This window comes from Struthio camelus, chromosome W (genome assembly GCF_040807025.1).
Source record: "Struthio camelus isolate bStrCam1 chromosome W, bStrCam1.hap1, whole genome shotgun sequence".
NCBI lineage: Eukaryota > Metazoa > Chordata > Aves > Struthioniformes > Struthionidae > Struthio > Struthio camelus.
The window spans coordinates 4,171,988-4,184,298 of record NC_090981.1 but is presented as its reverse complement, the minus strand read 5'-3'; the positions used below and the strand labels follow the sequence as shown (position 1 = coordinate 4,184,298).

At 40.0% G+C, this 12,311-nt stretch overlaps 1 long non-coding RNA gene across 1 annotated transcript; it reads left to right on the top strand.

The window, feature by feature from the left end:
* The first annotated feature begins 5,509 nt into the window (after positions 1-5,509).
* Positions 5,510-11,852, top strand: LOC138064173 (uncharacterized). Its single transcript, XR_011137469.1, has 3 exons — positions 5,510-5,634; positions 6,315-6,441; positions 8,854-11,852. It is a non-coding gene; the product is annotated as an uncharacterized lncRNA (long non-coding RNA).
* Positions 11,853-12,311: the final 459 nt, after the last annotated feature.

Below are 12,311 nucleotides of genomic sequence, written 5' to 3'. Positions count from 1 at the left end.
CCCAAAGTTAGACTACTTTTCAACTATTTTTATTAAAAATGTATTTGAAAAAGCTAATATAGTAACCTGTGTTTCAGTAGCAACATGAGCTTTTGCATGGGCCACAAGTGAGGTGGACACCAAAGTGCCCTCCCAGTGTGTGTATCCTCACAAGATCCTGGGGATGCTGCTGGACAAGGCAGTGAGGTCAAATGAAGGGATAGTCCTTGCAGAGAGGCAGGGACCTACCTCCACTCCCTGCCCAGCTGCCACTGCACCTCCTCTGCTGGCGCTGGTCCTCACCCGACCTTGTGGTCAGCCGAGTCAGGAAGCTAAACTAGCAGAAAACTAACCACGAAAAAAAGTGATTAGCTTTCTGCCTGCTTGGCCCCCTGTTCTAGTGACTGGAAAATCAAATGTGCATTGGCACCAGTACAAAGAAAAAGGGAGAAATGTGCACCCAGAAGCGTAAAGGAGGAATGGTACCCTCTGCCATCCCTACTGTCAGCATTGGTTCCCTGCTGGTTTGTCCGAACTGTGTCATCAAATTGCATCTTATTTAGCATGTGGCAGGCACAAACTGAATACACACATGATTGATTTGAAGCTGTGGCCCCATCCCTGACCCCTCAGACAGGTTGCACAGTCATACTCAGGAAAACAAGCTTCAAGAAATGCTGATAGAGTTCAAACAGTAACCTTGCATGCTAGAGACAAGCAAAGGTAAAGGATTCAGAACAACAGAGAGTGAAACAACAGGCAATAGTGACAGGGAGAAACGGCATGAGAAAAATCTCATGGAGGAAGCTTGATTGGGAATATTGCAAATTGAGGAAGAAAAAGAGGATGGGAGATGTATGGGAAAACATGGAACTAAGCTGTTGTTTTTTAAATTTTTTAGATTGCTTTGTGGTATTTTGTCTTAACTATAAAATCATTTAACATTTCAGCTGAAAAAGCAGCATTCTGGAAGCAGCCAGACAAGCAGCAACAATTTTCAAATGCTCCTTTCATAATGATATGTCATCTGTAGGTCAAGAGTGTGACTCTTACATAAGCTCTGTTGAATAGGATTTACATAGCATCAGGAGACATTGCTCTTGGGTTATAACAGGCATTACTCCTCCCTGGGACAATTCCAGACCCAGCACAATGGTCCTCAAAATGAAATAGTGCAAAACAAATAATTGCTGTAATAATATAGTGAAGGAGAGAGAGATGCAGAAATGAGGGGAAAAGTGTGGTAAGAGGCTGCTTCCATCTAGTATTTAGGAAGGCTATAGATTGCATTAGCTGCAGTTCCTAACTAGCATTTTTGTAAACCTGTGAGCCCTTGGACAATACAGATTTTGACATTTCCCATAATATAAAATGGCTCAAACTACCATTACAATCAACAGTCATTACAATCAACTGCATGAAATGGTAGGAAGATGCTGAAATGTCTTTTCTGCTAGGTTGTCATTCAATTAGGCAGACCTCAAACCATTTTTTCCTTACTGATTAGACCATCTCTTACTACAGTCAGGACCCTGATTTGATACAAAAGAATAACAAAGTAATTCCTTGTTGTTGAGAATGTTTGTTGTTCTTGTCACTTTATGCAGACTTTTAACATTTTGCCAATGTCAAGAACACAGATCAAAGGTGTTCAGGGTATTTAAATAGATTTGTGGGTGTTGATTGACTACCACTGTCTTTGCTTACTTTATGCCACTGTAATTACAAGCTGAAAAAGGACAACCATGTCTCTAAAAAGATGCTAACAAGAGCTTCCTACATAGGTGCCTAAAAAAAACACACCTAAAAAACCCTAATTGTTTCACTGCAACCTGCTGCTCCCCATTTTGCAAACATTTCTATTGTTGTACTTGAAAACAATACAGTAGCAACAGGTTTACATGATACTGACTGCTGTATTATACCATTAACAACTTCTGCAGACTCTGGAATTTCATTTGCTTATCAGTACTCTGTTTTGTCACTTTGAAGGTAACACTCCAGACATGACTGTGTACAGCACAGCACAGTGTTCCCTTAAGAAGACTAGGAGGGTAATAACCAAACTAAAAGTTCCCCCACAGAATAGAGCATAGTTTATAGGACTTTTTTTGGTAACAGCAGACTTGTGCAATTCCCTTGATGTCAGTGAGCTTAGAGGAAGTGGGAATTTTCAGCTTTAAAAACAAAGTCAGTTGTTCTCCCTCTGTAGACAGTGGAGATTTCTCTAATGCTTATCAGTTGCAAATTAATTACCATTATGGTTGACCATTTGATTTGAAACAACCAACTGGCTTGAAAGAGCAGATGGATTTTGACATGGTGGGAAAAGTCTGAGTTCAATATAATTATACATTTTTTTTTCCTTCCAGTGGATGTTAGACCATCAAGTATTGCTTTAACTTGCAGGAGCATGTATTTGTTCACCAAAATGTCGCCATATGATTTTTGAAGTTTTATTACAAACAATTAAGTCTTCTCTCTCACACCAATACAAAATTCTAAAAAAGATCTGGCTGACCTTGAAAAAGACCTGCTTAGGAGTGTTTCAAAACACGTTATCACCTGTCTCTCTTTCTGTTGGGGAGTACTGCATATTTGGAAGAGCAGCCATATAAACCAGTGTACCCTTCTCATAAGGGCAGTGGTGTTAGCTAGCTATGATTTCCTATGGGCTTTATTGGCATCCATTTGTCTTAAAACTGTCTTCAAGAATGTTCAGGAAAGTTGTAGAAAAGCAGAGATCCCTCCTGGCAGTTCTTGTTTTCATAAGGTAATTTTTTTTCTGAAAAGAGAGAAATAAAATATCATCAGATACATTTCGTAAGTAATGACATTCAGTATCATGTTTTTATTCATTTGTTGCTTCTGTTGCAGAAAGACCATAGCGTTAAAGTTCTTAGCTAGAGGGACAGAATTAAATGAAAATGAATTTGAAGCATCTTCTCTATTCATTAGCACCTACTGAATGAGTTATAGGAATAGTCATATTTCTTCAGCGGCAAAATATGCAGCTCCATTTAAAAAATGTTAAGACAGCTGTTGCTCTCTAGAGTGCATGAGTGCAACAGAAATTAGTTCTTTAACTCTTAGGTGATTTCTAGAAGATGCTTCCCAGGAAAAAGAACATATTCCAAAGTAAAAGTTGGGCCCCGTAAGTGTCCAAGGAGGATTCAAGGATTTCCCATGAGCCCAGAAACAAGAGTCAAAACACAGCCCTTATCTTGGAAATAACACATCCCAGAGTATCCCAGCAGTCTGGAGTGATACAAGCAATGCATTTAAAAGGGTAAGAAGTAAAAGAGGAAGGTAAAAGATGTCTCAAGAGCCATTCTGGCCTCTTCTTGCCAGCTGCACTTACCTGTGGTGCAGGCCTTTCAAACTCAGCCAGCCCCTGGCAATGTAAAGTGTATGCAGTGTCAGTCTTGTATATTCTCTGGATTTGAGCGTGTTCTCATGCTTTCATAAACATTTCCAATAAAATGAAGGCAATGATCTACACTTTTTTTTATAGCACAAGGCAAGCAACATGCTAAACAGCTTCATCACTAAAACAGTGAGAGCTTTTAATACACTTAATAGGAAGGCTATCAATGGGTTGGCTAGACACTTTCACTGGAGACCTCTGAGAAGTTCTGACCAAACTTGCCCTTTCAGATGTATCCCTGTGAATATCTTCTTCCTGTGGTAAATGGTCACTTCTGCAATGCAATTTGCACTGTACAGTCATTGGAATAAATACTGCATATGAATACACCAAGATGTATTATTAAGATATCTTGATACAGTGTAGCTGTACTCATATTTCAGTTAGTTTATTGGACTTGCCTATTCCAATAGAGGCACAGTATAAACTGTACTGCAAAAAATTATTCTTGATAATACTCCATTTAACAGAATACAGGGCTTTCAGTTCTGATAAGGTATACTGATCTTCATCTGTGAACAATACACATATAATTAAAAACATTCCTTTTTAGTTTACTTAAAACCTCTCAGCCTTCTTGTGATTGGCATCTACATACACTAAATGTATGTGGGCAGCTGAGTCCATGCTGAACATCAACAAGCTTGTGCTCTTATTAAATCTTTTTTAATGTGTTGAGGCATTCAGTAATATCCAAGGTCTACTTCACCTATCTGAGGCTTATTAGGTCTAACCAAAAGGGATGTATGTGGCAGCAGTGTATTTGAGACTGTAACAAGGATAGTTCCTGTCCCTGTTATTGAAAGGGTTAGCCTAGGTTCATAATTTGGGACTGTTTTTTGAACCCTGAACTGATCTCATATTTCCATTTGGTGTTTGTGACTGAAAGCATTTATATTGATCTGTATCTGACAAGCTTTTCATCAGGGGTCAGGCTCACGTAACTTTTAAACCAAATCACTGTGGTACTCTACAATATCCTCAAAAGGCTATTGAAAGCTCTGATGCTGGATGCAGCTGCCCTTCTATTAAGCTGTATTGACAGTATTGACTATGAGCAATTTATATGCATCTGGGAATCCTAACACATCTTGCAAGTGGCATAAAGAGGCTGCCTACTCCAGTCCAGAGACCAGAAGAATAGGTCCAAAGACAAGAACAATAGCAAGGGGCAGAGCAGATCTCCAGCCCCAATTCCCTGATGTAACTTCTTTACATACACAAAATAGACTTTCCCCCTTTTAAGGTGCATGAAATAGTTTCCTCTATCAGTGCAAAGAAAATTTTTGTTGTGTTCGGATGGTAGTAGAAGGCAGGCAGGAAAGGAAAACCTTGTTTTACACTGGATCAACCAGTTCATTCTAGCCATAGAGAGCAGGCAAAAAAAAATCTAGGTACATTTAGTCAGAGTGAGAATAGACAGTTTAAACAAATCAAGAATGCTAGTAATGCATTGTATTTGCATTTATTTTCCAAGTGAGAATATTTGTGTGGCAGCAAGCAATTCAGTTTCAGAATCATCTTTAAAATATCTGTCATGGAGAGGTTGGTTTAGGGGAGAAGTTAGGAAAATGGGTTTTACTGAACAATGGGCATGAGGTGCCAGTCACCCTGTCCTCTCTGTGACCCCGGTTAGCCCGCAGGAATCCCCCACTGCCGCAATCGAAGATCATTGGCGGAGGGCTACGTGTGCCCTAGCAGCCCGTACCGGTCAGTCAGGCAGAACGTTCCAGAAGGAAGGCGAGTCTACACGGCCGTCTGCAAACAGGTCCGCAGTATCATTAGGGATCGAAACCGGACCACTAAGAGCAGGGGTCTAGACAAATCTGACCAGTCGCTTGCCTGCGGTCCCAAAGCGGGACAGGGATAAAAGGGGCACACGCGAGCCCAGCAGCGGCTTTTGCAGTGGCAGTGGACAGAAGAGAGCTGAATTCACTGAAGAAGTGGCGGTGGCGGCAGCGGCGGCAAAGAAGCAGCTGCCGAGAGCTGAAGCCACTGAAGCGGCTGGGGAAGCAGCAGCCTCGGCGGCCTGTTTCAAGGCTCCAAGACGCCAGGCAGCCTTGTCCAAGGCTCTCTTCCCGCCGCCCCGCCCCGCCCCGCCCCGCCCCGCCGAGGGAAGCTCTCCGGCCCGGCAGGCTGCGGGCAGCCAGCGCCGCCGTGCCCCCTGATCCGGGACGCCGGGTCAGGCAGCTGGGGATCCCCCCACCGCTACTAACACCGGCGGACACGTGAGTCCGCCCCGCCCCGGGGAGCAGTAACCGAAGCGGCACGCCGGCTCGGCTGCGGCCTGCTCGCCTTCAGAGCGCGCGCGGCGGCGGCGGCGGCACACTGCGCCCGGTGCAGCCTGCTGAGGAGCCCTCGGGCTTGAAGCGGCACCTCCCCCCGGGGCGTGGCCTGCTTGTCCCTCCCCTCCCCTCCCCTCCCCCCCGCCTTCCGGCGTAACCACCAGGTACCTTCCCCTCACCGGTTTGAGCCCACGTCTGTACTTGTAATGACCGTAGTTGTTCCTGTCCTGTGCTGCGCGGGGAGTTCAATGTGTGGCTACTGCTGTTGTTGTTATCGCTAGCTTTTAATTGTCATTGTTACCAGTGATACACGTTAAACTTTGTTATCTGCTTCTGGCCGTTAATTGAGAACCCAGTCATAAGTGACAGGGACACCTATACCGCCACCCGAGCCTTTCTTGCAGCGTGGGGCGCTGTGGGGACCAGAGCGTGAGGGTGCTCTGTGGTCGGCTCAGCCGCCCCTCCCCGGCCTCCCGTGACAATATCTAACAATACACTTTAGATTCCACAATGCAGATACTTCAAGCAAAAAAAAAAGATTTGAATTAGGCTGGTTTAAATAAAAGTTCATTAAGCATAAAATGGATGCCTTTGTTTTTGCTTTTTTCCCTTTTTATATCAAGTGACTGAGTCATTGCTGGAACTTTTAAACTGTAGTGGTTTGTTTTGATTGCATTTGCAAGAATCTGATGAAAATGTGCAAATCAGCCACCTAAGATTTTAAGGCTTCCTGCTGATTATACAAAAATGGTAAGTACACAGAGTGCTTGTTTTTATAACCCTCTGTACCATAAATATATTAAGTAAGACTTTTTTGTTGTACCTCTAAGAAGTGCAGTACAGAGTTCATGGCTCAAGGGAAGCAGATAGCTATTATGAAGAAGCACAAATTAGGTGTAGCATGGAAAAAAGTAGCAAAAATTTACTTTCCTTCCCTGTTTCACTACTTTTGCTTGGCAGATATTTCTGAGATAGTTTTTGTCCATTCTTTCTTTAGCCTATGTATGAGTTTTGTAATACAACTCTTGTCTTGTAGGACCTAGATACAAAAATGCAAATTGAATACAAAATACCTATACTTTTAATACAAAAAGCAAAAATGAGGCAAATAAAAAAAATATACCCCAAAACATGTTAAACTATTGAGGATTAAAAATAGCTTCCTACATACTGCTAAGCTATATTTTCTTTAAAAAAAATAAAAACTAGGATTTACTTTTCCATAATATCCCAAAGCAGTTTCATATTTTCCACCTGCAGCACAAGGAATATGACAAAAAGATTCCAGATAGATATGTATACAGGCAGTGAAATGTACGTGATTTGAACAAGCTTTTCATTCCTGGTAAGTCACTGGTACAGATACACTTGTTTCTCCTATAGTACCAATATTTAATCTCCACTTCACATAATTACCAATTAGATATCAGTATAATGAGCCAGATTTTCACCTTCAGGATAGCAGCTTTGTTAGCTTAACTGTTTCCTTAAAGAATTTACATAAGGAGAATTCTCAGCTGGTAAAAAACTACAGAAACATTTCTTCATCTGAAAAGCAAAAAAGGCATATTTGTGGCATATGTACATCCCAGAATGGATCCAGATAGCTCTAATAGATCCATATTTGATAAATTCCATACATTTGAAGGACAATTTTCCACCTAGCCCCATATGCGTGCATTCAGAATTGCAGGTGAATACCGTTGTGCTGAACTTTGTAGGTGGAAATACCTGGAGATTTCTCCAATTTTATAAATACCTTAAGGGAATTTGGAATGCTAGAAATCCTGCCTTCAAAAAAAACATTTGGATTCATATGACTCCATCAGCTGAAGGGCTTAGCCTGAATGTACAGCCAAATGTACCTCACAAAAAGGAGAAATTTCAAATAGAGATGCAGAACTACTATTCAGAATGCAGTACATCTTATGTCAGCTCTAGTGATTTATTATGTAACGGTTCATTCATCCTGTACCTGCCTGGGGAGAAGAGGTATACATATCAGAAAAACAGAATGAAATATGAAAGGCAAGTTGCAGTGATATAAGAATAAAAACCCCAGTACAATGTTTTTCTTAGGGATTAATGACTACCTGATGGATGCTAGTCATTAATGACAGATAATTCCTGTCTATCTGTTATCTATTTCATTTATACTGTAAGTGTGCCTCATGCACAGAGTTCATTATAAAATATGTAATCAGGCAGGAGCAATCTCCCATTAATGACTAACACTGGAGGAGCAGAGAGAAGAAAAGAACTCTAGTAATGGAAAGAGTTGGCTGGTTATGCATCACCAGACCCTTCACAGTTCCAGAGGAAAAATTATAAAAGCAGATGCAAAAGGGGAAACAAGGTTTTCCTGTACAACTGCAGCCCTTGCAGTAGGGCAGGAGAAAAGGAGTCTAGGTGGGAAAACAAGGTGAGGAGGAAGAGAATCAAAACTATACCAAAGTAGGAAGGAAGGGGAAGGGAGAGAAAAAAAATGTATCTCTGCTGATGAAAGTCCTAGTGAATAGCATCAGAAAGGGAGGGCAAACAGGCAATGATGAAAAACACCAGTAGCTGTCACAGAAGTTAACAGGGACTTCAGCGAGAAAACTGTGCAGCATGAAAGGCAAAACAAATGACTGGTCTTTTGAGTGAGAGAGTGAAGCCAGGGCTGCAAGTCAGCTGAAGAGATGAGACTAAAGATTTATGAGGGTAAAGCTTAAGACAGTCATCAGCATGGAAGATGAAGTCCTCAGAGTAAGATAGAAGACTCCAATAATAAAGAGAGATCCAGGAGTCAATGTCAGAAAGATAAGCTGACACAGAGAGGGCAAGCAGATAATGTCCTATTTTGTGCAAAGTAGGTAGGGATGAGAATTCTTCATGTGAAAGTGGCTTCAGAGACAGTGCTAGAGGAAAAGATACGGGTCTCTATTACAGACAGAGGCTGAGGAATTGAGCACATACAGCTAAATAATTTCAAGAGAGCAGTGATTGTTTTAGAGATATCAATAAGTGGAGGAAAAGGAAGATGGGGACAGGCATGATGTTAGAAACTAGAGGAGGGCAAATATTGCCATGGATAAGAAGGATGTTGATATAAAATCTGAATTTATCCTGGATTTCTGCTTCAATAGCTTCAGGCCTTGCATTTTCCTTCTGTATCCCTAGGTATGGAAGTGCGAAAAAGCCATAGATAAATTTGGTAAGAACCAGAGGGAAAGAAAAGAAAGGAACAGAACAGAGCAGAAGAGAGGAGGTACAAGCAAACAACAGGAGGAAGAATGGATGCTCTGATGGAAGAGGGGAATTTGATCATTCTGAAAATGAATCTCAAAAAATCTCAAAATGAACATGACTGCAAGCAATTCGGCAGTAGATCACCAAATAGGAAAATCAGTCACATCAAGAGTAGCCTGCCAAGAAAATGGAGCTAGGGACTGAGGCAAGTGGAGGAAGCACCAGCTGTGGAGCTAGCAGGGTGACAAGAGCAAAATGTTTCATGTCTTGTGAAACAGACTGGGGGCAGCACAGTGAGAACAATACCCGGTCAAAGTCAGCAGTTGCATGGGACTGGGGATATGGGAGCAGGAGACGAGGAATGAAACTGGGGGCAAGCAAACAATCAAAAGATCCCACCTTTGGAGGAGATCAAACAAAACAGGCAAACCTGAGAAAGGCAGTAAAACTGCTGCTGCATGTCTCCTGGCTTGGTGGCTGGAGCAAGTTTCTCCTGGCTGAGCAGGGAAAGATGCCTAAGAAATCAGTGTAATTTGTGATTAACTTGGTGTTTCTGGGATTAATTTCATTTTGAATTCTGGAGTTCCTCATGGCAAAACTCCTGCAGCAGAGTTCTGGTTTTGTTTAAATACCCATAACACTATCACTTTGAGCATTAGACTATTGCTTATATTGATGACCTACCACACCCATGCCTGGAAGAATTTACCATACTTCAAATGCTAGAGATCTGGACAAATGATAAGTGCTTCTGTACAGATCAGCTGGGCAGCATGGAGTCAGACTACCATGTATGGAACTGGAAATGCAGATACAGACTCATGTATACCACAGCAATCCCACCGAAAACTATAAAGTCACACAAGTACAACTGAGAACAGAAGACGAGCTCGAAGGATGAGTGTATAAGGGAATATTATGAGATAGGGTATTTATAACTGCAGGGAATTTATCTTCATTCAGGTCTGGATGTAGATGCCATTCTCCTACCAGTAGTCTGCATGTATAACACAATTCATGTTAATAACAAACAAAAGACTTCCAGTAACAGCAGTAAACTAAACCCAAATCTTCATACATCTCTCTCGGTAACATAATATTCATAGATGTACTGATAACTGTACTTGTCAACATTCAGCCATTAACACTGCCATATAACTTTCACCTTGTTATGTTAATTTTTTGTTTGCATTTATCTGCTAGAAATGAAAAGGAGCATCAGACCCCTGGCTTCAGATCTTTTTCATTCACAGGGCATGAATGAAACATATGAAAACTTTTTGTTTGCATGACTCTGTCCACCATTGTATTCATCCTCTCTGCCTCTCTCTCTCTAAATGCACATTTTAGAGTTATATATTAGTAAAGTATTGAACACAAATACATGTGCCTGCAAACATAGTTCTCTTAACCATTACAGAGGAAAATGATACCAAAAGCTAGTATATATGCTTACACTTCACCTCATTTCTGTTGATAAAGAAAGCCATATTTCTACATTGTACTTTAATTAAACTAGTCTAAGAAAATATTTAAAATGTGACACTGTCAATGTGGTTTGAATTTTACTATAATACTGGTATCTGAAAAAAGCTTAAAAAGCAATAAAGCAAAATCATGTGTTTTTATTTTAAGTGCATTTCCTGATAAAATGGTAAAACAGAATATGGAAGATTTCTAGATGTCCCTGAAAATAAAACTTCATTATATATTTTTGTTCAGTATTGCAAGCATTCCCTGATTTATCACCAAGTGATCACTGAATTCAGTAATCTAGATAGATTACTAGAGGACTTCTATTTTTAGGGATCTGTCTGGTATTGTGGCAATTGCAGCTGATCGGATTACTGCTATATATCCTAGCCATGTAAAATGCACTGATGCTGCAAGAGAAACCTGGGCTACACCACTGTAGTTACAATGTCAGGCTGATAGCTGGAAACCTATATCCTAATTCATTTTGAAACATCATTACTTTATAATTAATTCATGAGAATTCATGTTATGCTTAAATTTTGTACTTTACCTTTTGGAATCATATTTAATGGGAGAGGCACTGGCAAATCCAGGGACTGACTGAGGGGCTTCCTAATATTTTAAGTAAAAGCCACAACATGAAGATTTATTAAAAAAAAAGAACAACCAAACAAAAACCCCCAACAACAAACCCTCTACTTTCTGGAAACAAAAAAAACCTTCTCCTGCAAGTATCAACAGCTACATCTAGTGGTTACAGGCAGTGCAGATATTTTCTCCTATAGCCAAATCACCTCTTAGGAAAGTACTTTGTATTCTGCATTAAGGGAAAAGGTAAAAATATTCTCCTACGTGAAGCTATGTAATTAACAGCACTGGTACTTCAGTGAAACTACTTCATTTCTGTGTGCAAACTACTCCTTGGAGACTCAGGTCTCCTTGTCTTTGTATGTTTTGAGTTGTGTAGGTGTTTCATATACTGTATTTGTGTATTTTCCTTAGTGATAAGATGTTAAAAATATGCATAGATGAAATTAATTTGAAATGCTAAAATCCAGATTCTAAGATTTAGAGTTGATGGAGTGAGATTATGTGAGTTTGAGTAATTTTCCATATGTCTTTATATCTGCATTTGATTAAAACAAAAAAAAAAAGCAGATTAAATACAACATTGTTCCCAGGTCTGGTTAATGTACAATAGATTAACAAGATTTCTCATTTGCTATAAGGCCAAGTATGATATTTCTGAGACATTCCAAAAGTTAATGACATTTCCCTCAATCAGCTAGAAGGTAGAAACTTGATACATTTCAGGTAATGCCACAAAAATTCTACTCCCTCCCCCATATTAACAGAACGGTATTTGTAAGAACAACAAATAATTTATGGTGTTTATTCATATCCATTTATCCTTCAGAATAAAGAAATCTGGAAATAAAACAATCACAATTCATAAATCAGAAGCATTTATTTGTTGAATATTCCATAGTAGTTGAAATTTTAGTTAAAAATTTAATGTGAAACATATACAAAAATAAAAAAAAATCTAATCATCCTCAGCATCAAACAAGGATGACTCCACAAAGAAAATGTGAGTTTGCTACCCAGCCATCTTTATTTTGCCTGTAAAATAGCAGAAGAAAGTTTACAATTCAGTTGAACTTTCTAAAGTCTGGCATAACCTCTCATGAGGCATATAAGAAATTTAAATTGTCAGTAGCTGAGAAGCTAAGTTCTAGCATAGATTAGAATATAGTAAGAGATGGAAGAAGAAAAAGAAATGTGTTGAATTTTCAAAACTGATAAAATGGAGCAGTGAGAGTCCCAACTTTTTGTTTCTAATGTTGCTTCTTACATTCATCAACAATTTGGAAAAATCAAATGGCCATTTCTGATAGCAACCCACAATCATT